We start from the raw sequence: 27,966 nt of genomic DNA, 5'->3' as shown, positions 1-27,966 counted from the left end.
TTTGATACAGTACAGTGTAACTTAGCTCTGGGGATAATTAAACCAATTTCAAAAGAATACATATGTCATGTATTCAATTAAAAAGAAAAGGAGTACTTGTGGCACCTTGGAGACTAACAAATTTATTAGAGCATAAGCTTTCGTGAGCTACAGCTCACTTCATCGGATGAATTGAGCTGTAGCTCACGAAAGCTTATGCTCTAATAAATTTGTTAGTCTCCAAGGTGCCACAAGTACTCCTTTTCTTTTTGCGAATACAGACTAACACGGCTGCTACTCTGAAACCATGTATTCAATTGTAATACTTGACTAGATAATACTTAGTCCTGCCATGAGTGCAGGGGGACTGGACTAGATGATCTCTTGAGGTCCCTTCCTGTCCTACAATTCTGTGTGGGCTAATATATCTAACACTTTTGGTTGAGTTCACCCATCCCAATAAGTAATTTTGAGGTCTAGGAAGGTTCATATAAGGAATATCTTCCCCCACTTCCCTCTGTGTTACATAGACATATGTATAAATATATTAAAGATCATGAGACAGTCAGATACTGCAGTGATAGGGGGCATATTAGTGCATAAGATACATAGACCCAGCAGGGCCATTCCACTTTCCTCACCATTCTTCTCCAAACGTCTTACCCATGCTGGCTGATATACTAGTGTCTGGGATGGTGGGTCCAGATGTCTGCAACCCTTATCTGGCGTCTTCAGTGGTTTGGCCTGGAAGACAGTCCATTTGGGCACTTCTGAAAATGTTACCTAAGTGACTTAAGAGTCTAAATCATGTTTTCAAAAGTCACTTAGGGATTTAGCAAAAAGAAAAGGAGTACTTGTGGCACCTTAGAGACTAACAAATTTATTTGAGCATAAGCTTTCGTGAGCTACAGCTCACTTCATCGGATGCATTTTTTCCACCAAATGCATCCGATGAAGTGAGCTGTAGCTCACAAAAGCTTATGCTCAAATAAATTTGTTAGTCTCTAAGGTGCCACAAGTACTCCTTTTCTTTTTGCAAATACAGACTAACACGGCTGCTACTCTGAAACCTGTCATTAGGGATTTAGGGCTCCTAGATCAGTCACTTTTGGAAATGGGATTTAGGTACTTTGAAAATTCTACACTTCAGGTAACCTCTTTTGAAAGTTGTTGGGCATAATGTTCCCATGTTTTGGAGCAGTGAGATTCACTGGAGTCCTGCTGCACTGCCTTTTTGAAATTGGGAAAAAACAGCGGAGTTTTCAACCCATTGTATACCCTTAGACTGGGCAATCCAAATAATTTGAGATTGGATTGAGGGAGTTGAGCGGGAGAGACAATGGAGGCCATGTGAGGAGTGAGTCAGCTTGTTGCTCCTTGAAAAAGTGACCCTGTTGCTGGATTTGGTTGGCTGGCTGATGGCTGTGCCTTTCCCACTGGGAAAGTAACTCTGCAGGTAAGGTAAGGAGGGTTATGCTGCCAACTGGAGAGCTTCAGAGGTTCAGGAAAAAAAAAATCTGGGGTGAAATCCTGGCCTCACTGAATCAGTGGCAAAACTCCTATTGACTTTGGAGAGGCTAGGATTTCATCCCGGAACATCTGGATGCTTATCTACGTAAACTAAAACTCTGAATCTTTTGGGATTTGGCACTCAGTACTTTATTGTGACTATTAGGGAGGTTTCCAAATATAACACAGGATTTGGGAATGTTAACGTAGTGATGCAATAGCTATCTGAACTTTTCAGAGATTTAATGCTTTTGTGTTTTGATGAAATGTTTATGCAATTTACAGTATATAATCTAGTTTTGACTGTATACACCTCATTTTGAAGAAGTATTTTAATAAGATTTCGGTATTTTACTGTATGTAGATTGATTGATTCATTAATTCCCCTCTGGCAAAGTATAATTTTATATTGCTGTGCAAAAACCTAGTGGTTAGTACCTGAGTCTTTAATCAAAATATTACACTTGTGTTGAGAATGTATGGATTTTTGTCTTCTAAAACTTTAACACTTCTTTAATCTCTTAAAGGTCACAATAAATATAGTTTTATACTCACGTTTTTTGTACAACATGCAAAAAATTTAAATCCTGTATGTGTAAAGTGTGTGTGTGCATAGTACACACATGTGAAAGTGTAATGATATTATTTGCAGTGCTGTTGTAGCCATGTCGGTCTTTAAGATATCTAAGACAAGGTGGGTAGCAGTGGAGATATGTCTGCAAGTTTTGCACCTTTGTTTTGGTGCCGCTTTGAATCGGTGTGTTCTGGTCTGTGGGGAGCAGGGTTGCCAATTTTGGTTGGACGTATTCTTGGAGGTTTCATTATATGATATAATCTTTAATTCCTGAAGGATTGGCAACCCTAGTGGGGAGCTTGTTTTTGAAGATGAACTTGGAAAGGTTAGGGGGTTGTTTGAAGGCCAGAAGAGGGGGTTTAGGAAAGATTTCCTTTAGTATGTGGACCCAGTTGAGCATGGTTTGTAATTGTTTAATGGTATCCCATATGGGTTCTAGTGTGTAGAGGTAGGTGACAACTAGGGGTGTACAGTCAGAGGGTGTTTTCCCCGTATTGAAGCAGGTTCTCTCGGGGTATTTAGGTGACTGTTCCATGATGCAATCTACTTCTCTGTTGGGGTGTCCTTGTTTAGTGAAGGCAGTTTTAAGTGTGTTAAGGTGTGTATTGCAGACTTCCTTCTTGGAACATAGTGTATGGTATTTGTGTGCCTGGCTGCAGATAACTGATTTCTTGATGTGTTTGGGATGGTTACTGGACAATATGCAGATTCCTCTTCTCCCCCCCCCCCCCCCGCCCCAAGTCATCATTAAATTCATCCATTTCATCCTCACCCATAACAATTTTACAGTGGGCACTAGGATGGTTCCCCAATATGCCAATCTCTTCATGGGCCACCTTGAGGAAGAATTTCTGGGCAAGTGCATCACAAAACCAATGATATAACCGATGTATCTCAGGTATGTTTTCATCTTCTGGACCAATGACCTGATTTCCACCACAACTTCAACCATCACCACCCATCCATCAAACAGTTTCTAGAACACTCCCATGCCAGCATCAATTTTCTGAACACCACCATCAGCTTCAGCAATGGAAACCTACAGACAACTATATACAAGAAACCCACAGATCACCGCACCTATCTTTAGAGATCCATGGATCCTACACATGCCTGTCACAACATGGGGTATACCTCATCCAGTGCACTAAATATTCCAATAATTATGTGAGTGAAATGAGACAATCAATACATCCTCAAATGAATTCACACAGAAAAATTACACAAGAGAAAAACACAAGATCACCTAGGAGCGAACACTTTTCACAAAACAATCACTCCATATCTGACCTCTGAGTCCTCATCCACAAAGAAACCCACACATCTTCTAAAAATGAGCCTAGGAGTTTAAATTCATAGTTCTGATAGACACTAAAAATCCTGAACTTAATAAAAACAGTCCTACGACTGCAGAGGTGTTAGCTGCCCACTTCACCTTGAATGGTCTTTTGCAACATGTGTTAACTACTTATGCTAAACAATCTCTTCCACCTTGTATTTAGCTGTTACATTGAGGACTTTTCCTAGACTTGAAGAAGAACTCCATGTAAAGCTAAAAAGCTTGTCTGTGTCACCAACAGAAGTTGGTTCAATAGAATTGAACCTTGTCTCTCTAATATTATGTCTGTAAAGTGGAATATAAATGGACACTTAAATCAGCTATGCAATTTCCTTGCTAAAAAGCATGAGCCGCAAATATGTTGCGGAAGGCCTTATTTCTGGTTTCTGATTGAACTAAGGCAATGTAATCAACAGCTTGTTTCCTTATTTATGTAGTTATTGTAGATCATAAATAGCAACAATGCTATTCTAGTTTCTGTAGTTTTATGCATTTCATTATTTTTCTTTCCATTTATAATTAAAACACTTAATAGAATAATAAAAAACGAAGACTTGCTTCTAATAAAGTGATGGCAATTCAATAACTTCCTGCCATTCTGATAAATTGGACACTCTGAATTTCTCAAAGGGGGGTTAAACCCTATTCAGAGTGGAAATATTAACATATAGTGCTGGGAAGAGGATTGCAACATTAGCTGGTAATAAGTCGATCAGTCACTCGTTTCCTGCACTGATTTGATTTCTGACATATTTTATGTATCCTTAAATAGTAAGTGGACAGTGGGGGGCCTGATCTTGGTTTGAGTCCAGAGGTGCTATGATAATACAAGCTGCTAATAATGGATGAATGTGCATTTCTATTTTTAATACGTGACAGACAGTGAATACAGTGAATGAGTTAGACGTCACCGTTGTCAACCCTGCTAATCATAGTAAACACAACATATCTTTGTAGCACTTTAAATTCATTGCACAATCACAGGAATCATGCAGCTTTCTAATGGTCTGCTTCTCCCCAAGTAGTACTATTTTGCTTGGGGAGAATGAGTCATTGGGGTTTCTTGTGAGCCATATCCTTTGGCACTGCCTACACTCAGCACTCTGGCCAGTTGCTGACCTGATAGAGTAGAAGGGAGCAATCTGAGAGCAACCTTCCTCAGCCGCCCAGTCACTCATTTCTTGATACTATACCCATTGAGGTCAAGTGGTGCTAGATTACATTTTCAGCACAGCTCCACAGGAGAAGAGGAGTAATCATGTGTGCTCAGTAAGGGTCTTAGGAGTTCAGCCACTACTGAACTGCGGTAAAGGATGTGGCTGCAGAGTCCAACTGCGTTGCACCAGTGTAAGAGGGATGGGGGAAGAATCCAGCTGACTAATGCCCTCATCTCTGGCCCTGTTCTGTTCTAGCTTTCTGGACCATCAAGTCAACAACTGGAGTCAGTGGCCTGAGAACACCTTCTGTTCCCCCCCCTCCACTGCTGCAGCATTAGAGCTTCTCCAGTAAATTATTGTAAGGGATAGGAAGGACCCTAATGTGAGGAGCAACAGGTGTAAGACTGGCAGGGCAGGCACAACATAGAAAATGGGATGGGAACCCAAACAAATTCAGAAGGAGAAGGACTGGGACTCAAAATTGCCAGGATGGGGGACAGAGAAGAAGGTGGTAGGGAGAACTTGCTATATTTTCAGATGGGTACATTTTCATTTCTTTCAGCTGCCATTGCAATTAGTTATCACTGGTAATTAAATTTGTAGCCAAACAAAGCTGAGAAATAAAACCTGACTTGACCATTTTTTCACTCCCCCCCCCCCCATTGACAAAATTTAATTTCCTATTAGAAAGTGTGTTTTGGAGAAAAACCTCACCCACCAAAAAATTAAATGGGGATTCTTTCTTTCTCTAATTCCTGAATTCCTTCATTTCAATGTTTTATGCTCTTTTAAGTGTAGATGTGCATCTGCTTAAATATTGCTTAAGCCAGTAGTCAAAAACAAATAACAGATGAACAGTTGTCTCTGGGGGTGAATCAATTATGTGATCAAATTAAGGAATAAACATGGATATATGGGTTTGAATGTGAGTGATGTATAAGACAAAGCTAATGGTATTGCCAAATTCTGTAATTCCAAAAGGCAATGCTATAACATCCCCTAAAACATTAAGAAACACACTCCATATAGGGTATGTTGTTGGTGTTCATTTGCTAAATTTCATTTATCATGTGCACCTATGAGCCAAGTGGTGACGCAGTCAGGATAGACAATGGTCAGTCCTAGACCAGTGATGGATTTGAGGTACAATATCTTCTGACCCATATGGTGCTGGAAATTCTATGGAAAGTCTTTCCAAGGGGAAAAGATCTGGTAAGTCATGAGTTTATGAAGCTAATATTCACAACACTGTAAGAGATGTAACCAAAAGTTTTAGAGAGTGCTTAAAATGTATTATTTTTCCTTTCTCTACGTAGGTCTAGATTGACTGACTTCATACATTTTCAAAGAAATAAAGGACAATTGTATAAATACCATGGGGCAACGTTTCTTTAAACCCTGCATAATGACAGGTTTCAGAGTAGCAGCCGTATTAGTCTGTATTTGCAAAAAGAAAAGGAGTACTTGTGGCACCTTAGAGACTAACAAATTTATTAGAACTTAAGCTTTCGTGAGCTATGAAGTGAGCTGTAGGTCACGAAAGCTTATGCTCTAATAAATTTGTTAGTCTCTAAGGTGCCACAAGTACTCCTTTTCTTTAAACCCTGCCATCTTTTGTCTTTGGTACAAAATCATCTGGATCAGAGTGTACCATCCTGTGTATGATTTTTGCTGAAGTATGGGAAAAATGTGTCCTGTGTTGCTTTGTTACAGGATGCAAATTATTAGGTACTAGATAAGGCATATCCCTTAAATAAGACGTTCCTGGCTACCATGTCTGGTGCAGTTTGTAGCCAAAATCTGTAGCTTGGGAATTACAATTTAGTAGGCAGGAGACTGAAAGGGTTCAGCCTCCAGATTAGTTACTATATTATGAGTCTTCTCAGGATGAGAGACCTGATGAGCACATGAGAACCAGTTTAGGCTAATCACATTTACTTTAATAATCTGATGAACCCATGAATACTGCAATATGATAAGGAAAAGAAATATAATATAGAATGTCCAGCCCTGGATCCTGAAATAAGTGGTATGAGTGATGGTGGGTCACCAGTCTTTCGTGTTCCAGTGTATGCCACAGCATATAGGATGCTCCTGTATTTTATGCATATTCCTGTCTCTCTTCCCATCTTCCTTATTTAAGCTTCTGCACTCTATCTTTTAGGGGTACACACTGTTAGTTGGTTACTTGCATATTTACCTCACTAGCATGTGCATCAATTAGTTGCCATGGTATTTCTATGTTTAATCATACTTATTCCTTAAACTTATCCTAAAATATCAATAATGTGGTATTACTTCCCTGTGTTAACCAAGGTTAAAGCATCAGTTAAATAGAACTTACCCAGCAATTGCCTACATCATTGTTGCCATGTTATACTTATGTCAAGCTACTTAGGTCTTGATTAGCTAAGCAAATTGCCTTACAGGCAATGGGCCTGTTTATTTGCATTGCAGCATTAATCAGTACTTATCTTACCTATATCTGTTTATGACGGACTACAAGTTGGAGTGATGGTACTAAGGGAGCATGGTTTACAGATGGAGTGATATAAAAATCTGCAGTTATAAAATTCTAAAATAATCTTCCTGTAGAATATAGTGTATACAGAATCTGTCATGAGGTATGGTTTTATTGGTGCTTCTTTGGCATGACTTCGTAAATTAGCTTATTGCACCAGTCCAGGAACGAATCAGTGCCACACCCATGTCTTTTCAGGCCATTGCCTCAGGATACAATTTATTGTTTGAACACAAACTTGTGAGCACCATAAAACAAAGCAATTCCCCTAACCAATGTGAGCTGCAGCCCCCAGAGACATTTCCCTTGCCTGCATCCCCAGGAAAGAGGCTGCATGCTTTCCATAAGTTCCCTGCTGAACCATGTGGCACGAAGAGCCCTTAATTCTTTCCTGGCAGTTTTACTCTGTCTCACACACTGTGTAATTCACTCTTAGTTTCACTGCTAGCAAGTAATTCAGCCATACCAGTCATGCTGATAAAACTTTTATACCATGTCATGCTATCATGGATTTTCTATTTATGTGACATGTGGTCTTGAAACCCACAGAATTAACTTCCTTTCTTTCTACAGCATGTGATACCTTAGCAATTGGAACCAAAATGTCCTTCCTTTGGGAAATTCAGACTTGTTCTGAGTGGACTCAAAGCTGAGTTTTGACATTTCCTGCAAAATGAAAATTCAGAAGAACTTGATTTAGGAACATTGAAACAAAGGGATCCAATAACATCAAATTGTTTCAGTAATGTTGAAATGTTGTTTCGAGAATATAAAAATGTGGTGATTTGATTTTATCATTTTTCATTAATTTTGTGTTTGACCTTTTATATTAAAATATTAAATATGATTGGCTGAGCAAAGTGAGAAGTGAGGCCTAACACTTGGCTTGATGGCATTTCTCTGTCTGTAACACAGCTACTTTTGAAGAGCACACCTGATCAATTCAGTGGGAAGAACCAATTGATTTTGGTGACAGTTGAAAATACAGAATACTTGGAAAAGCCTGGTTTCCAAACAGTGCCCATTTGATGCTGTATGCATAGAAGCCTTGGCAGAGGCAACTCAGGGCTTGTCTACACTTGAAACTACAACTGTGCTGCTGTGGTGCTTGAGTGTAGATGCTACCTATGCCAATGGAAGTATGTAGGTAATCCACCTCCCCAGGAGGTAGTACCTAGATTGATGGAAGAATTCTTCCCTCAGCCTAGCACTGACTACACCGGGGCTAGCTCAGTTTAACTACATCACTCAGGGGTGTGGATTTTTCACATCCTGGAATGACGTAGCTGGGTTGCCCTAATTGTACAGTGTGGACTAGGCCTCAGGCAGTCATCACTTCTTCCCTCCAGTTCATTTACATCAATCCCGTTGGTTAAAATGAATCTGCAGGTCATTTCTGGAGTGCTTTGAGGAAGCTGAGAGTATGCAGGGGTTCAGGACTGTAGTGGGGGTGCTACTTCAGATCAGAAGCTATGCTGATTGAGTAGGCATGAGGCTGGAGATTTCTACTATGGCTCCCTCCACACAATGCCTGGCTTAAGCAAGATCATTTACCTTTGCCTAGTCAAAACTCTTAGTTCATCTGAACAATGTCCATTTGGGGTTGAAGGCAGAGTGATTCCTTTGCCTGCAGCACTAAATGGACACTGTCAAAGAGCAAGATGGCCAAAGCAGGCAGCAGGGGTAGGGTTTGGGCTTAAGGTTAGGGTTACTGGAAGGAGGGAGTGATGACTGGCTGAGTTCTCTCTGATATCGTAATGCTACTGTTCAGTCTCCTCTGCCTGAAGCACCAAATGGGTACTGTCAGAGGGAAATTGTTGATATGAAACTGATAAAACAAAGAGAAGAAGAGCAGCTTAGATAACGTAACAATAAAATTAGGCTTAGTGGCAGTATCCTGTAAATTACTACAGATTCAGGGATAGAGACTGTTTTCCTGTTCCTCCCACCACCTGCCAGCTTGGCCTACATGTGCAATGAAGTGTATGACCTGCTAGTATATTATAACATAGAAGTCTCATAGACTTTAAGGCCAGAAGGAGCCATCGTGATCCTGCAGACTGACCTCTTGCACATTGCAGGCCACAGAGCCTTGCCCACCACTCCTGTAATAGACCCATAACCTCTAGCTGGGTTACTGAAGTCCACAAATCTTGATTTTAGATCTACTGAATTTTCTTTGTTTAGGAAATCGGTAAACGAAAAGTCTACTGAAATTAATTGAAATGATAAAGTGAAAATGAAATATTTTACTTTATCAAAATGAAATGAGTCTCAATGAATTGTTTCAACTTTTTCTCATTGACAATTTAATTGAAACCAACACATTCTCATGAAATGTTTTGACTTTGACAAAACTGCAGTTTTAATCAGCTTTACTTACAGCTAGGAGATAACATATTTGTACCTTTTTGTCCACTAATCCCATCTCAGATAGGACTATTGCTAATATTCCAAACATGTGAGCAGTTTCAAGTAGCCACTTCTTTATTTTTTAAAGAAAAAATCTTTGTCACAAAAATATTTTCTTCCTTCTCCCCAAAGGTGAATAACATTTGCTGTTTTCAGACCTGGAGAGAGTTAAGGTCTAGAATCTTGTGAACCACCAGGGCTAGAAATTATAGCCAAATTTTTCAAACCATTGTTACCTAAAGTTATGCACTGAAATCCCAACATAGACTTGTAAATAAAAATGCTGCATGTCTGCTAATTAGAGATCAAGTAAATCTAGAAAATTGTGTGCATTAGGGCTGGCCAGAAAACAAGAATTTTGTTTCATGAGCAATTTCGAAGTTTCAAATTGGTTCTGTTATGATACAGAATCAAACCAAGATAGTTTGAAATTTTCCATGAAAAAATGAGACTCATTCCAGAATAGCCACTAGTCCAGTGGCATACTTATTAAACTGTGGGTTCTTACTGGGCAACCTAAAGTGTGACATGATTTTCATCCCTGCTATGACATGCACTAGGAAATGCATAATATCCTACCTCTAAATCAAATAAGTGAAATAGGGAATTTAACTGGAACTTCCAAGCAGCATGGAATATCTGCACTTGGAGGAGGAGGAGAGGCACAATTTCTTGCCTCAATATTCTTTGTTGAACAATAATACAGAATAGCCATTTTCAGGGATGGAAATTAATTTATTCTGTGACTTTTTTTTTTCCTCCTGTTGCACTGGCACCCCTAGGGGGAACTTGTGATATACTTACCGAGTGTTTCCCACCCCAGGCATTCAAAAGTCAAGACCTGGCCATGAAAATAATGAGATTTAAAAATAACAATAATAAATTTGGTGTTCTGTTTATTTGCCTTCTGGTTTTTGAGTCTCTAGGGTAAAGTTAGGTCACATTTTTAAGTGTTTTTTTTTTTTTTCATTGCAACCATGAGAGCTGGAAATGTAATTCTCCTCTTTAAACAAATGCTGAGAATTCTCACCTAACAATGAACCTCCAGGAGATGGAACTTTAAGAAAAAAACCAAATATCGCAAAACTTGCAATAAAAACTTAAGTGTTGTCTACACTGTAATAGAGGCTGCAAACATGACAGTCCCTCAACCAAATAATACTACTGTACAGTGAGAGAGCTTCTTCATCAGAGAATTTAATGGCCCCCAGAACAGTTGATTCTCTTCCATGCCATTTGGTTTTTCTTTCTCTCTATTTCCCCTACTGTCTCACTTTTCCCCCCCACTCTCCATTCCATTTCTACCTATCCTGCCTCCCTCTCCCCTTTGTTCCCTCCATCCTTCTGCTATTACTTTTCATTTAGTCTCCCTTCCCTTTTCATTGTTTCCTTTCCATCTCCCCCTTTCAAGCCTCTGCCTAGATCACTTCATCTCCCTTTCCTTGCTCCTGTAGCCCACTATCCTCTTCTCCCTGGCTCTGCCCCTTTCTGTTCCTCTCTCCTTCTCTGATCTGTCACCCCCGTTTCCCTGCCAAGCTCTCCACAGCCCTATAGAAGGGAATCTGTAAGAAGTCTTGTGTCAAGAATGAAAGCCCACCTGCATGCAGAATCTTTCCTGCTGTTCTGACCCAGAAGTAATAGTTTGAACCAGTGCTCAGCTGCCTGTGAAGCATTCTGTATGAGTCATAGGAAGAATGGGGAGCTGAGCACTGATTAGAACAAACTCCCTGGTGTTCGAGCAGCAGGGAGTATTCCCCAGTGTAGGGGAGCCCTCTTTACTGCAGCAAGATGCTTCTCAAAGATGGATGCAAACAAAAAGAACACTTTGTTCAATTTCTGTGGAACTATGTGAGGAATAAATTACTTATTCAGTATAAGAGTGTGGCAGTCTGGCACAGGGATTAGGGGGCCCTCTGAATCCCAAAGACTCTGAGAACCTTTGCTCACCCTGTAATGGGGATGACGGTGATCCTAATGGTCTTTCTTCTATTTAATGCCGTTTGGCATAGGGATAGTTTGAATTAGGGGAATTGGTTTGCAAAAGACAGGTGGAGAGCACAGGAGAACCTGCTCTAGATGACTTGACCAAATATATAAATAACATGCTCTTTTCTGTAGCAGCACCTGGTACGTGAATCAATGCAATATTCAGCTTAAAGGAAACAAGTGATAGAAAGGCAGCGCTGTAGAGATTAAAGATAAAAGTATGCAATGTCTGAGTGTCAATCACAGTGAAACATAAGCTTTTTCACAGGGTGACCTCAGTATGCACCAGAACAATTCCTAGATTCATCTCTGGGCTTGTGTTGGGGTCATAAACGCAACACCTGTAGCTGTTGTCCTAAAAGGTATTGCTCCCCCAATCCTTTGCAGGAACTCAAACACTTCTTCCAGTGCCCCAGATTCCTCCATGGAATCCCTTCCTTCATTCTGGCATGTGACCGGAAGCAGCCCAAGCCCAGCTCCTGACAGGTGAGCAGACCTGGTGTATGTGTCTGTCTGCCCAATGCTTTTTGTAATACGTCTGGATAACACTGTCATGGCTCCTGTTGCCAACTTTCCTGATATTTGTTGTTTTCTTAAAGCCCTTGGCAAACTGATTATGTAAGAATTTCCGTTTACATTTTTAACCCCTTCCTCGCCCTGAAATTTCCAGCCTAGACATTGTGGTGGAGAAAAGCTTCAACTCATGACCGAGGTGTAACCAAAAGGCTTTTTTAATAATAATAATTAAAAAAAAAGTGTGTGTGGTGGGGGGGAAATGAACCAAATAGCCACAAGGCAAAGTTATAACCTAAGTCACTTGGTCTGCCTGAATCCCACAGAGAACAAAGCTGATTGCACATGGGCTGACACACACTTGGATAACAGGAGCCGGGGGAATGAAGAGAGGTGATGGGGGCCAAGTGGCCCTTTACCACCTTACTTGTTCCTCCCTGCCTGGGTTGTTTTCTCTTTCATCCATCCAGGGCTGGCTGCTCAGAGGAGGGCGAGAAAGCTGTGAGGAGAAATGTCGACCCGGCCTCCTTCCAGCCCAGTAAGGGGTGCAGTGCATCACGTGGCATAAGCAGAGGCTGGGTAGCCCCATCAGTAGGCTGTGGCAATGGGGTACTAGAGTGTATACCTGCTAGTCCACATCCCTGGTGGGAGGAGGTGTGGGGGGGCAGAGAATGAAAAGTGTGGGTCTTCTGCCCCCTTATTGGCTGCTTGGCTCCTGAGCTCTGGGCTGCCCTGACTGTGTGGAGATGCTGGAGTTTGAGCACAGAGCTAGTAAACAATAAAGCAGGGAAAAATCTCCTGTCAGAAATCTCCTCTGGCTATCATGCAGATAGGAATGGTTCAGAACAAACAAATTTACTACAGTTTGGCTGGTTTGTCTTTAAATCTATTTTCTTTTTCCTTTGTTGTGAGAGGGAGGTCTGGAGGATCCTCCATGTGGCCAAACAATCTGTCATGAGAGGAAGGAAGGGCCAATGGTAGGGTGCTAGCCTGGGACTTAGACTCAGCTTGAGAATGTTTAAACGTTGCAGAATCTTCAGGGTATCGGATGAGAATGATCACGTAGATAATAAAAATCTTCCTTGCTGGATCTAAATATCAAGAATATTCACAGAGACAAGGTGGGTGAGATAATCTTTTATTGGACCAACTTCTGTTGATAGAGACAGAGGCCTGGTCTACACTACAAAGTAGCATCAATGTAAGTTGCCTTGCATCGCCTAGCTGGGCATGTATCTACACTTAAATTTCTCTCCCACTGATGCAAATGCTCCATTACAGCAATGCCATAATACTACCTCCCTGAACAGCGTAAAGCCAAGGTTGATGTACTGAGGTTTATGCAGGGTGAGCATAGACACTGTCTTGCCTTTATTGACCCTAACTGTCCTCCAGCAGCTGTCCCACAATGCGCAACACTGAGCACTCTGGTCACAATTTTGAACTCCACTGCTCAGGGTTCACAGAGCCTGAAGGTCCCGCTCCCCTTTAAAGCCCTGTAAATTTTTGAAATGCCTTTTCCTGACTTTCCAGCTTGGTGAGCACACCTAGCAGCTCTCCTCTGTTGTGTGCAACTTCACAGCTGACCATGCTGGTGATATGCTCCAGGCACGCTCCAGCTTTGAGTAGACAGGAGATATTGGATCTCCTGGGCCTGTGGGAAGAAGAGGCTTTGCAAGCACAGCTATGGACTGGCTGTAGAAACATGAACCTCTATGAACAAATTGTGGGGGGGATGCAAGAGAAGGGATATGACAGGGACTAGCAGCAGCACCATGTTAAAAGGAAGGAACTGAGTCAGGCATATCAGAAAGCCATGGAGGTGAAAAGTCGACCCAGTACCAAGCCGCTGACCTGCACCTTTACAAAAGGCTGCATTCCATACTTGGTGGAGACCCCACTACCACCCCACAGACTACTGTGGATACTTCTGCGAAGCCCAAGTCACAGCCCCCTGGTGTGAACAGTGTGGAGAAGGACATGCAACTGGAGAGGGTCGAGCTATGCTGATGGCCAGGACCTGTTAGAGACTCCACCGCAGTCCTGGCAGTCAAGCACGGGTGAGCGCGATGCAGGGGAAGGAACCTCGGGTAGGTGTGTAATTGGATTTTCCATTGTAATGATGGCATCCCCCAACTTAACAGGATGCATCCCCGGTGGCATCCCCCAACTTAACAGGATGCAGATATCAACTTTTCATTAATTTTCTCATTCTAGAAGAGGTAGTGGTAAAAACAGAGAGGTAGCGTTATCTGCTTTTCATTCCCCTGCAGAGTTAGGCAAAGGGAGGGGCATGTAGGGCAGTTTGTTTGTGTACACAGGGATGTCCCTTGAATCCTTCTGGGAGATCTTGATGAAACTTTCATGCAGGCACTCTGCACTCCTCTCCCTTATTTCTTTCTCTACAGTGGGACACTTTCCCACACCAATCAGTGATAACTTGAGCAGACCCATTGCAGTACACAAGCTAGCTGCTTATGGGGCCAGGCAGCTTTGCGATGCCAGCAGTAGTTGTGCTCTCTGTCATTGTTAACCTCAGGAGTGAGATATCTGCTAAAATCACCACTGCCTGTGGAAGGGGGTACCAGTGTTCAGTGCAATTACCCAATACTCATAGTTTCCTGCAACTGAGCAATTGCATCCTCATTTCCCTTACCCCAGCGGGCCATATGCACCATGGCTGGTGCTGTGAATGGCACTATGCAAAAGCACTGCGACACAGAAGTGTCAATAAACATGTCTTCTTTAAAACTTTTATGGGGAGCAATGAGGGGGGGAGTTCTGAATCTTAACTTTCTCTTGTGCCTATATTGACAGTGGTGTCTGCGTGTTTTACCTGCAGCTGCTGCTGTTGCAGCCTTGAGGGGACTTCCCCTTCACACCCTTGAAATGCTTGAGCCAGATAAGGAGGAGAAAGAAGAGGACTCGGGATGACACATTCAATAAGATCATGCAAGCCAATGCTGCACCAGACTGTGAGGAAAGGTCCTGGAGGTTGAACATTGCAGACAGCCTGGGGAAGGAAAGAGAAGACGGGAGAAAGGACTTGCGAAGCTAGCAAGAAAAAGAAAGGAAGATGCACCAGAACATAATGGGGCTTCTCCGGCAGCAAACACAGATACTGCAGGCTCCTGGAGACTTACAGGTTCAACAATAACAGGCTGACCTCTCTTTGCAGTCAATGAAGAATGCCATTACCACACTTCTGTACAAACCCCCTCAGCATGCCACGTGATGTCAGGGGCTGCTTCTCTACCCCTAGCACTCCATCCCGGGAAACATGGACAACCACAGCGTCACATACTCTGATGGGTGAAAGCCATGGTTGCTATGTGTAGGTATTTGTAGGTTAAAATGGACATGAATGCTCTGTCCCCTTGTTAAGTTCTATTTCATTAATTTATTAATTTTTAAATATATTTGCTTTTAAATTGCACAGATATTTCTTTGCCCTGATTTTATTACTGAATACAATTCTATTTTGAAAATAATTCATCTTTATCAGTTCATAACATGCTGCAGAGTGCCTAGTGGTTTTGAAAACAACTTTGTTACTGCACAGTGTGACACACAAAGTGTAATACTCATAAATATACAAGTACCACAAATTAATAGGGGCATTAATAATGTTATATTCATGGAAGTACTCCAAGCACTACACAATTGCTAACTGGCCCATAAACTGCAGGGCCAGTTAGAGCATAGTACACCATAACACTGGCTCAGTGTTAAAGTGCTCTTTCAAAGCCTCCATGATCCGGATAGCTCCATGTTGAGCTCTTCTAATAGCCCTTATGTCTGGCTGGTCAAAGTCAGAAGACAGCTGCTCCAACTCTGCCCTCCACCCCAGCACCAACTCTCCCACATTTGCTTCACAGATATTGTGCAGGACGCTGCAGACAGCTATGGCTGTTGGGGTGTTTTGTTCACTGAGGTCCAATTTTGTGAGTAAACACCAGCAACCTTTCAATCTACCAAAAATGCATTCAATTGTCATTCTGAACCTGCTGAGCCAATAGTTAAATCTTTTCTTGGTGATGTCAAGATGGTCATTGCCAAGCTTCATGAAACAGGGATGCATGGGCTAAGCTGAGTCCTGCAAGATCACTACTGACATTCCAATATTCCCAATGGTAATCCGCTGGTCAGGAAAGAAAGTCCTCGCTTGTAGCTCTCTGAACACTGTTCTTAAAGATGCAAGCATTGTGCACCTTCCCTGACCAGCCAACACTGTTGTCAGTGAAGCATCCCCAGTGATCCACCAACTCTTGCATAACCATAGTAAAGTAGCCCTTTTGTTGATTTATTCTGTGGCAAGGTGTTGTGATGTCAAAATAGGTATTTGCGTGCCATCTATTGATTCACTGCAGTTTGAGAATTTCATTGCTGAAAATCCATATGCTACATCCTGCAGATTGCCAAGAGTCACAGCCCTGCATGGAAGAAATCATAAAATATCAGGGTTGGAAGGGACCTCAGGAGGTCATCTAGTCCAACCCCCTGCTCAAAGCAGGACCAATCCCCCACTAAATCAACCCAGCCAGGGCTTTGTCAAGCCTGACCTTAAATTCTAAAAAGGAGATTCCACTACCTCCCTAGGTAACACATTCCAATGGTTCACCACCCTCCTAGTGAAAAAGCTTTTCCTAATATCCTACCTAAACCTCCGCCACTGCAACTTGAGACCATTACTCCTCGTTCTGTCATTTGCTACCACATCTAGAACAGTCTACATCCATCCTCTTTGGAACCCTCTTTCAGGTAGTTGAAAGCAGCTATCAAATTTCCCCCTCATTCTTCTCTTCCGCAGACTAAACAATCCCAGTTCCCTCAGCCTCTCCTCGTAAGTCATGTGTTCCAGTCCCCTAATCATTTTTGTTGCCCTCCGCTGGACGTTTTCCAATTTTTCCACATCCTTCTTGTAGTGTGAGGCCCAAAACTGGACACAGTACTCCAGATGAGGCCACACCAATGTAGAATAGAAGGGAATGATCATGTCCCTTGATATGCTGGCAATGCCCCTACTTGTACACCCCAAAATGCCACTGGCCTTCTTGGCAACAGTGGCACACTGTTGACTCGTATTTAGCTTCTTGTCCCCTAGGTCCTTTTGTGCAGAACTGCTGCTGAGCCATTCGGTCCCTAGTCTGTAGCGGTGCATGGGATTCTTCCGTCCTAAGCGCAGGGCTCTGCACTTGCCCTTGTTGAACCTCATCAGATTTCTTTTGGCCCAATTCTCTAATTTGTCTAGGTCCCTCTGTATCCTATCCCTACCCTCCAGCGTATCTACCTCTCCTCCCAGTTTAGTGTCATCTGCAAACTTGCTGAGGGTGCAATCCACACTATCCTCCTGATCATTAATGAAGATATTGAACAAAACCAGCCCAAGGACCGACCCTTGGGGCACTCTACTTGATACCGGCTGCCAACTAGACATGGAGCTATTGATCATTACCCGTTGAGCCCGACAATCTAGCCAGCTTTCTATCAACCTTATCGTCCATTCATCCAGCCCATACTTTAACTTACTGGCAAGAATGCTGTGATTAATGATTAATGGCCCTTCATGCTTCCATGTCACAATGGCCCCTATGGTGCATTTTCCAACTCCAAAGTGTTTTTCTACTCGGAGGTAGCAATCCAGCATTGCAAGTTTCCACAGTCTGACTGGCACTCAATTCTCAGCTGTCCATGCCGCTCTCATTCTGGTGTCCCTGCACTGGAGTGCTGGGATAAGCTCAGCACACAGATCCAGGAATGTGGCCTTTCTCATCCAAAAGTTCTACAACTGCTCGTTATCCCAAGCTTACATTACAACAGTCAGTGCTCATTTCTTGTGCTTAGAAGATGTGTTCCGCCATCTGTACCTGCTCCATGAATGCCAACAACAACCTTGAATTGGTTCTCCACAGCAATCCAGGAAATCATCATGTTCCCTGCTGATTTGGTGGATCTTACAGCTGTGAAAATATTGAAGAATTGTGCATCCCATAATTGCAACGTTTATGACATTAGTGCAGAGCTTTGTAGGCTCCATGTTTCTGTCAGAGATGGCATAGAGTGAGGAGGGCCTTGCATGCTTGTAGGATTCTTAAAAAAGGCATGAAAATTATTGGTGTTAGATGAAATTATGGGATGGAAACAGTTGCACACTGGGAATTTTACCCCTTGCTCCCAGTTATTTCTGTGTGACTCATTTCTGCCCCACAATGCATTGCCAAAATTTCCCAAAAGATGATGTACTGGAGAATGGTGAGTGGCACACTGGTATACCTACCTATGGTGCACCGCACTGTACATCAGCACAAGCATTCTTGCACAAATGATATGCTAACTGTGTCGGCTTTTGACTGATGTAGCTTGTGTTGACCAAAGTTTGTATTGTATATATGTCCAGAGACAAGCTTCTGAGCTACACGGAGCTCTTCTTCTTTAGTTCTGGGAAAAGTACACAGAGTGTCACAGCTAAATATGAGGTAGAATAGATTATTAAGCATAAGAGTTAACACACGTTGCAATGGCTCACTTCATTTTGAATGGTCCTTCAACACCTCTGCTGTTAGGACAGAGACATAAAACCAGTATCCCTACTGAGTCCATGGTTTTCAGTGTCTAGTCCAGGCACTAAAAATAATGGACTGAATAGAGATACTGGTTTCATGTCTCTTTATAACAATCTCTAACCCACTAACCCTCCTTTGTCCTATTACTGCAGAAGTGTTAATGGCCCACTTCATTTTGAATGATCCCTGGCAACATATGTTAACTCTTATGCTTAACAATCTGTTCCACCTTGTATTGAGTTGTCATGCTCTGTGCCTCTGATTACCTTTCCCAGATCTGAAGAAGAAAAGCTCTGTGTAGTTCAAAAGCTTGTAAGTTGGTCCAATAAAAGATATTACCTCACTCACTTTGTCTCTCTCATAGGGTATGTCTTCACTAGCATTCTAGTGGTTGTGTAGTCGCGGCATCACAAGAAAACCCCCCCCCACCTCCACGAGGGGAATAGCTACCAACGCTGGGAGCACAGTCTATACTGCCACTTCACAGCACTGAAACTTGCAGTGTTCAGGGGGGTGTTTTTTCACTCCCCTGAGCAAGAAAGTTTCAGTGTTGTAAAGTGGCAGTGTAGACAAGGCCTTACTCTGCTGCTGGAAGTACTGTAATTTTCATTCCTATTGACTCTTGGGAATGGAGAGACTCCTATATGCACCTTATTTAAAATAAATAAAGTATTAAAATTAAGTGTGGTCATCTAGTTTTTCCTGATTTGAGTTCTGCAGCTCATCAAGAAAGGAAAATATAGAATGAATTGATCCTGTTTTCAGTGAGGCTCTGGACAGCATATGGTACAATAAAGCTGATCTGTTTTGGGAGGTGTCCCCTGCATAGAAACTTCTGAAGAAGTTTACTGATGAGGAGAAAAGGAAAATGACCACATTCTGAAATGGGACTCTCTCTAGAAGATTAAACTGACTGCTATGCTTTCACTCCTTGCACCCTGAAGTTCTGCCTCATCTAAGCTACTATCCTTCAGCCCACATCTGGAATGCCGAACTCCTCCCAAGCTTTGTACATTCAGTAGGGCAGTTTCACAAGATCCACTTATAAGGAGACATGCTGCCAATACCTCTAATATGCTTTTGCCCTGGGATCACCCACCACCCAGTGGGATGCTTACTTAGCAGTGGCAAAATCTTCCAAGGTCATGTTAACAAGTCGGTGTTAACTTACATTGGGAATCTCACAATGCCATGCCCCTTTCCACCAGATGAGAGGCTCCTGTGGGTCCCAGAGCTGTCCCAGACCCTGCTGTTCAGGGTCCCTCTGCTTTAGTCAATATACAGAAGAGGGGAGCAATAAGTCCAGAGTAGGGTGACCAGATGTCCTGATTTTATAGGGACAGTCCTGATTTTTGGGTCTTTTTCTTATATAGGCTCCTGTTACTCCCCACCTCCTGTCTCAATTTTTCACATTTGCTGTCTGGTCACCCTAGTCCAGAGTTTGAAAAGGATGTTTTCTGAGTCATTAGAGAGAGGGAATATAGGAAAGAATAACTACTCAGCTCTAGTGTGAGTCAATCACTTTTGCCATCTGCTGGACTTTAGATGTAACTTTTATTTTCTTTATATTAAATCACTTACTCAGTGAAAATGCTGAACATTATGTTCTGGCACATTAAAAATAGCATTTACCAAACCAGTGCATACAGCTGACCGAAAGCAGTGTTTAAAAAAACAAAAACAAAAAAAAAAAAAAAAACCACCAAACCTGATGATGCTAGTAGCTCAAATTAAGGAAAATATTTGAAACAACCAACAGTCTTTGGCAAATGTGGTTACTTACAAGCTATAGCACATTTCTCCATAACATCTAAATATTTTCAGCAGGTTACATGCAGAGATACCGAACTTTACAGTAGTATCACAAGATGTACTTACACTGCACAAGAAATATGCACAACAGTGGGACATATTATAGTTTTTTCTTCAGGATTTAAAGGGTCGTCTGGTAAGAAACAGCTGTGATTTAAAAAAAATACAATATGGACATGTATACTTTTCCTGGTAATACTTACAAAAATGTATATTTAATAATTGGGTCACTGAAATCAGGCCCACAAAATATTTAGCTCTCATTAATAAAGCAATATTTTACTATGGAACAAGTTACATCTAGTTTGTTAGACAAAAAGTAGAAGATGGGGGTTAGAGTATATTGGTGTTAAAGTACTTAGTACTTAGATATATATGGATCTAAACACTTTAACACCGATGTACACTTATCTCCAATCTTCTGCTTTTGTGTGTGTGTATGTGTGTGTGATATATATATATATATATATATAAATAAGTTTAAATCTTTCCCTTCCTATTGAATATGATTCATCTAGGTTTGTATAGTTACAATTCAATATTAATACAGTTCAAGAAACAAAACAATATTTATTGTGTGTACTTATAAGTTCCTGTGTATTACTAATAAGTAACATTTTGCTTTTGATCAGACTGGTTTATCCGCAACTGAGTTAATAAGTAAATAATGAAAAGCAAAAGAAGATATTGTGTCCCTTGCGCACACATGCATTAAAAAATGCAATAGAATAGTATTAGGATTGTGAAACAAGGCCTATGTGTAAAATAAGTTGTCTGTCATAGAGCATATCATGCCTGCCGTGATTTTTAACAAATGCAAATACACCTTTTGCTTCTGTTACCTTGTCTAACTTCCTTGCCCCCATTTGTCTGTTCATTCCCTTGGGGCCTGATCAAAACCCATTGAAGTCAACTGAAGTCTTTCCATTGGCTCCAATGGGCTTTAGATCAACTCTTGGTTGCATGTTGTCAAAATCCTCAATTGTCAGCTTTCTGGGTAGGGATTGTCTTTTTGTGTTTGTTATTAGTGTCTCGTACTGTGGGACTTTAGTCCTTGCTTGGGGTCTTTAGGCTTTACTACAATATAAATAATAATATATTGCAGCACATATGTTCCTTTGTTATCAAGTCTCTTGACTCTACATGCTTTTAAATAGCATAAGTGATTCTTTATTAATAGGTTGTAATACTCGGGTACAACTACTGTAGTATATTTTCAAGTAAGCATTTATATCCAATCATATGCTTACGGTGTTTGATAAATGTAGTCCTTTGGTATGAACTAATTTTCTGACCCTTCCCCCCCCCCATAAAAGTGGGGGTGTGCTGTTCCATGGCAAAAAGTATTCTGTAACAGCATAAAACCCTGTTTGACACATTCTGTAAACCAGAAGCAACATCACACATTTAAACAATGTTTGTACCACAAAAAAAAGTTATCCTTCTTTGTAACTTGTACACCAAATTTCAGATGCTGTGTTTGAAACTAAGTGGAATATGCAGTTTTAAAAATCTTAAGGAGCTTTGTTGTTCATTTTTGAGTTTGTAGATTAAGGCTTCATATAAAAATGACCAAGAACTATAGTTTGGAAAAGATGAATAACTACTCCCCCACACCCTGCTGGCTTTTCAAGTCCCACCTGCTTTGAGTTGACCTGGTGACCTAGTGCGATGGTTCAGTATTGTGATACCTGTGTTGCTCTCTGCCTCTGCAGGGCTTTGGAGTGCTGCAGCGTACGCAACCATAGCCCTTGTATGTGAGGGAAAGTTCACATCAGAACATCCAAGGACACATCAGAACATCCAAGAATGCTTTTGATGGGTGCACTTCTTTTTCAGACAGCTAGTTCTGTATCCAGTCAGAAACCCCTCCCAGTAGGAGCAATTGCAGAAGCAGGTAAAGCAGGGACTGCTGCACTGGGGGATGTAAAATGGGGCCCAGCTGAGGCCACTCCTTTCCCCAAAACCCCAGGAGCCGGAACTGTTCAGAGGAGAAACACCCCCATCCCTCTGGGGGCGTTAGGACCCAGATGGTGCCTCCCCCTGCCAATGTGGCCTTGGGGAAAAACTACAGAGAAGAGCCAGGCTGAGACTTCAGCCTGTAGGGGCAGAAGCAGCCAAAGCAGGGACCTCTGGGCATTCAGAACTGTCTACAGTTCTGACTGGACTGTCTCTGCCCTGTGCTGATTGGCTGTTTCCTTGCACTCCTGCCCCCATCTCTTCATTTTAGCTTCACTCCACACCTTCCCCTCTTACCTTCCCCCCCCCATCACCCCGTCATTTCCTCTTCATCTCCTTTCCTCTTTTTTCCCCATTTAGCTGATCCCCTCATAACTAAACCTACCCCCGAAAAAAACCTATATAAACATGGCACTAACATGAGGTTTCCTGCCGTCACACTGTTTGCCCTAAACTCTTTGGGGTAGGCACTGTCTGTGTCTCTGTACAGCGCCTAGTGCCATGGGAACCGGGTTCTTGGTTGGCCCCTAGGTATTACTGTAAAACATGTATCACTTGAGCATGTTTTTAGCACATTCATTGTAGCTTGGTCAACATTTTCCAATAAGCTATGTGCTGAAAAAGCCACTAGGTTGGTAAAAATGGATTTTTACCTAGGGGCAGATATAAAAGAATAGCAGGTCTAACTAGTTAGTAGACTGGGGACTCAGTTACCATGTTCTTGCATTCTACTTGCAGAATTGTAAGCTGTTCATTTTGGACAGTGTGTTTGCCATACAGACGTAGTAGATTATCTCCCATAGTTATACATTTTGGCTTAATATGACAGATGCTCAAAGGACAGTGTTACATGAATGTGGAGAAAACCAGGGAAACTGTATCAATAATAGAGAGAGAGTGAGTGAAACTGCAATTTCAAATAACCATTTCAGCTCCACTGTGGAATACTAGCTAAAAAAATCTCTTTAGGTCAGAAAATTAAAATAGCCACTCTATATCTTAACATTTAATATTTGGCATCTATACTGTACTTTGAAGATGTAAAGCACAATACTGGAGATTATCTGATGTAATCCCCACAATACCCTTATGAAATAAGTAAGTATTTGTATACTCCTTTGTTGTTGATTTATTTTAAACAGATTAGGAAACCTAAGAGGTTAAATCATTTGCCCAAGAATACAGAGCAAGTTAGAGGGAGAGCTGAGATTAGAATTCAGGGTTCTCTAGCTCTGGTTCCTAGGGAACTAGTCCATGCTATATCCCAGCATGTTTTGTGGTTTGTGTGTATTTAGGGAGTGCACTAGAGTCTCCTACTCAGATCAGGGTCCCTTGGTGCTAGGCACTGTACAAATGCAGAGACAGTTCCTGCCCTGAAGAGTTCACAGTCTAAATAGATAAGACAGATGAAGGGCAGGAGGGGAAAGAGAGGCACAGAATGGTGAAACATCTTGCTCGAGGTTACGCAGTAGGTCAGTAACTTAGGTGGGAACTGAAACAGCTCTGCTGACTCCCAGGCCAGTGCATTAGCCACCGTATTTCCATTTTTGGCCTGTCTTCTGATATGCTGAGCCTCTGTGAGAGGAGAACAGCTTGAAACCACCACAGAACTCCTGAAAATACTCTTGTAGTTTAAACAAAGAATGATGCTCATCAGAGTAACTAAATAGGTCTAAAGTCTGGTATGCTTTATCCCACCATTGTATTTCATGGAGTTAATCCAAAAAGGGTATTTACAGTATATATAATCATTTTGGCAATGTTCCCTCAGTTCATGGCACCATGTTTGTAGCTTTTAATCTTTTTTTCTCACAGTGAGAATTTTCACCAATGTGTTCTGCCTTAATCTTGTCTAGAAATTTTCTAGCAGGAGTTTGCCCCCAGAAGATATGTGATCTCAACTGATCTCTTAAATTGGCAAGAGACAATGGCAGCTGCAACATTCTTTTTAGCAAATCATTTTCTTGCCTCTGTGAGAAATAAGATTCCAGACCAGGAATAAAAACATTTCCTTTCCTTTTACTGTATGTTTTTAGTGTCCCCTAAAGCAGCAACAAATGTGCTTTCTGTTTTTGCTAATTATTCATTTGCACTGAGATGTGGCCGTGTCTCATTCACATATATGTTCCTCATTCATGTTGCTGTTTAATAAGGATTTTGTGTTTGAATCCAATCAGATCTATTCCTTCCACACCTGTTGAGAATCCATAAATGAAAATGTCTTGGTCATAATTTAATTTTTAGTCATTTCAAGCTTCTAGTGATAGCTGTAAAATATTTAATCACACATACAGAGAAGGCTAGTGTTTCTCTTTTCGTTTCCTCCCCCAGATTCACATTCAGTTCAGTTTTCTCTGCTTTTGTTTTTCAAAAGCCTCTTCTCTGTCCAGACCATCCCATTTTACAAAATAGATTAAAATGTATTCTCAAAAGAGGACGGAGTCAGCTGCAGCTTGTCCAATATGGTGTGAAGAGTCCAGTAAAGCTTTTTAAGTTGGCTAATGCCAACAGGCTGAGGAGACTCATGTGGGGAGCTGTCATGTGACACTGGTGTCAGAAACCATGATGGGAATAGTGGTCAGAACTGGAATCAGGAGTCCAGAGTGGAGTTGGAGTGCAGCTGGAGTTAGAGCAAGGTTGGAGCAGGACTAGGAACAGGGTGGGAACAAAAGCAAGGCTGGAGCAGGCTAAGGTTTGGGGAATCTGTTGGCACTATCAGGAAGGAGAGAGTTCCAAGCTCTGAAGTGACATTGATCAGGCTGTGCTGCTGTTCCTTCTGTGAGGTTTATATACCTGCCCTGAGAGTAACCAGTACAGTCCCTGGCTTATGGGTTGCCAGGAGATTAGCACAGGAGTGTCTCATTACCTTACAATCTGTACCTTCCTCTTCTGATGCTCTGCTTGTCATGAAGAAAACAATTTTGTCTCCTTTGTATTTGCTTTCAGGCATTTCTCACTGCAATGGTGGTGACAAGTTTAGTGTCAGGCAGTAAAGGGCCTGACTTGCAGTTACTGGCCTCAAGAAAGAGAAGCTTACTTATTCAAAGGTTTGAGTCCCTTTGAACGGTAGTGGTCAATCTGTGGGACATGACCAAGGAGAAGGGTATAAGAGGGACCTCCGTGGGTTGCACCCCACTGTCTGAGAGGGCATCAAACTTGTGGAATATAGAAGGTCACAATTGGTCACAAACAACTGTGACCAATTGCACTAAAGTTTGAGGGAAACGTAGCTGTTGGCACTACTGTCAGGCTTCACCTCCAAATTCTTCTATATTGGAGTTCTTCAAACACACCAAAAATATTGCAAAGGTTGAATCTAGAAACAATTATTTTGTCACAAAACTGTTAAAGGATTTAGAGCGATGCAACAAAATTCATGTCCCTGACTAAACTGAAAAAACAAATCCATTTTCTACAGGTTTGTGTAACTCCAACTAAGGCCATGTCTACACTACAAAATTAAGTCGATCTAACTTACACCAGCATACAGTCACTGCAGTAATTACATCATTTGTGCGTATCTACACTTTTACCAGGAATGCTTGTATCGATTGTGCTGTCAGTGTGGGGCATTGTGGGACGGCTCATGAAAGCCAGTAACAATCAATGTCAGCAACGCAGTGTCTACACTGACACTGTGTTAACATAAGTACATTGGCATTGACTCTCCGCCACTCATGGAGATGGAGTTAAGTCAGTGTAGCTGGGCAGTTACATCAGTGGGAGTGAAATATAAGTGTAGCCACTTCCATAGTTAGATTGATGTAAGCTGCCTTGCGTTGACCTAACTCTGTAGTGTAGACCAGACCTATCACAAATGTGGGTCTGTCTCCCATTTGTGGTTAAACCGTAGTTAGCAGTTTTTGAGCCTGCTACTGCTTCCAGGTTAGAGGTTCTACCGGCAGAGCACCAAACATGACCATGGCAAGTGTGACCTTGATGCTTTGTGTCCAGACAGAAACCAACAGGGCCACACTAACATGGGGAGCATTGGCTATGTATTTGTTAGAGGTGTAAAAAGCACCATTATCTGGAGTCCTTCCCCTAGTGCCCAAGAGGCATTATGTTTCGCACAGGCATAATGCTTCCCTCCACAATGGTTGGATGCTGAATTTTACTCTTTATTCATAATTTAATCCTTTTTATAAAGTGAATCCATTTACCTAGTCAGGCTTATACTTCTCTGCAGGCCAAGGGCCAAATCCTCTGCTATATAAATGGGTGAAACTCCTTTGAAGCCAATGGAGCTGATCCCATTTCCACTAGCAGAGAATTTAGATCAGAAAGGATACCTACAGTTTGGACCATCTCCTGGGACTTATTTGAGACACCTCTAAATCACTGGATGATTAAATCATTAATGAACTTGAGCTATATTCTCAGTGGTGCTGAACCAGTGATTAGTTCATTAAGCTACTTGTTATCCTATCCAGTATTAAACATCTCAACTATAGCTTTCAGCAACACTGCAATGAATGTGGCTATTAATATAGTATGGTAAGACTATGGTAGTCCAGTGCAATTATGCCATACATGCTGCACATGAAGACAAAACTGAATTAGTTCCACAAGGCTGATGTTATTAAATGGAGGACCAAAGAATTTAGTAGTAATGGCTGCTGGGAATCTTTTTTTTCTTTTGTACTGTATTTGTACATATAGTGACAAGCTGTAAAAGAGTGGTCCTGTTAGGTTCAGGTATGTCAGCCCTAGAATGGTAAAGGCCCTTTTCTCCAAGAGCTGAAAAGAAGTTACCTCAGGTCAACTAGGGACACCTGAGTGCAGTTAAGCATTGATTGTGACCTTTAAAGCCTCCCTCCCCCCTCCCACCACCCTTCTGGTGAAGAGAGACAAGCTGTAGCAGAGCTAGTGGCAGGAGGGAGAAAAGATTTTACCTGGTTGGAAGGCTGCTCTCCTTCCTACCGGGAAAGTAACCAAGCCAGCTGGCTGTTTGGGGAAGGACTGGCACCCCAGAGCCACCATAAGAAGGCAACACCCCAAAGAGGGGACAGTGAAAGGTATTCCCTTTTTCTGTTATGATAACTTGTTTGTTTGGTTTGGCTGAAGAGTACTCCTGGTGCCTATCCTGAGGCCCACCTTGTAAAATAGTGAAAAATAAAACCCAAGTGAGGAATAAAAACTCTCCAGAATGGGACTGATTTTCTCCAGGTCCACACTGCCAGAGGAAGAAATGCTGAGCCCAGTCAGGGGAATGAGGTGCCTTCCTGCAATATAAATGCTTTATACATTTTTAATAAAGAAGATTATCAAACAAAAAGCAGGTTATTACAGCAAATACTGCTTTGGAAAACATGCAGAGAATAGCATATTTTGTGGTTCTTTCCAGTGCTTTACCTTGGCTGAATAAACGTATTTCAAGTATTTGTTACAGCTAATCATATAGTGCTGCTAAAGTTAAGAGTTGGGTTTTGCAATGATATAACCCCCCCCAGTGGTGAAAAATAGCTTTCATCTGTTTTGTTTTGGTTTTTTTAATCTGGCAAAAACAACCTGAAAGAAAGCAGGGTGGGAGAGAATACAACAAAGGTTATGCTAGATAATACTGATTTTTATCCCTTTTTTTGCTATTCTGCATATAGATATACTGACAGCCTTTAGGAATAATAGCTACTGGAGGAAGA

At 41.8% G+C, this 27,966-nt stretch overlaps 1 protein-coding gene and 1 long non-coding RNA gene across 3 annotated transcripts in view; both read left to right on the top strand.

Annotated features, from left to right (window-relative positions):
* The window catches only part of PLD5 (phospholipase D family member 5), a 271,123-nt gene that overhangs the window by 9,923 nt on the left and 233,234 nt on the right, over positions 1–27,966 (top strand). The window lies entirely within an intron of this gene.
* LOC122459432 lies at positions 12,670–15,428 on the top strand. The gene is made up of 2 exons (XR_006280136.1): positions 12,670–14,050; positions 14,833–15,428. It is a non-coding gene; the product is annotated as an uncharacterized LOC122459432 (long non-coding RNA).

Source organism: Dermochelys coriacea, chromosome 3, assembly GCF_009764565.3.
Source record: "Dermochelys coriacea isolate rDerCor1 chromosome 3, rDerCor1.pri.v4, whole genome shotgun sequence".
NCBI classification, from domain to species: Eukaryota; Metazoa; Chordata; order Testudines; family Dermochelyidae; genus Dermochelys; species Dermochelys coriacea.
This window is presented reverse-complemented; position numbering and strand designations above follow the sequence as displayed.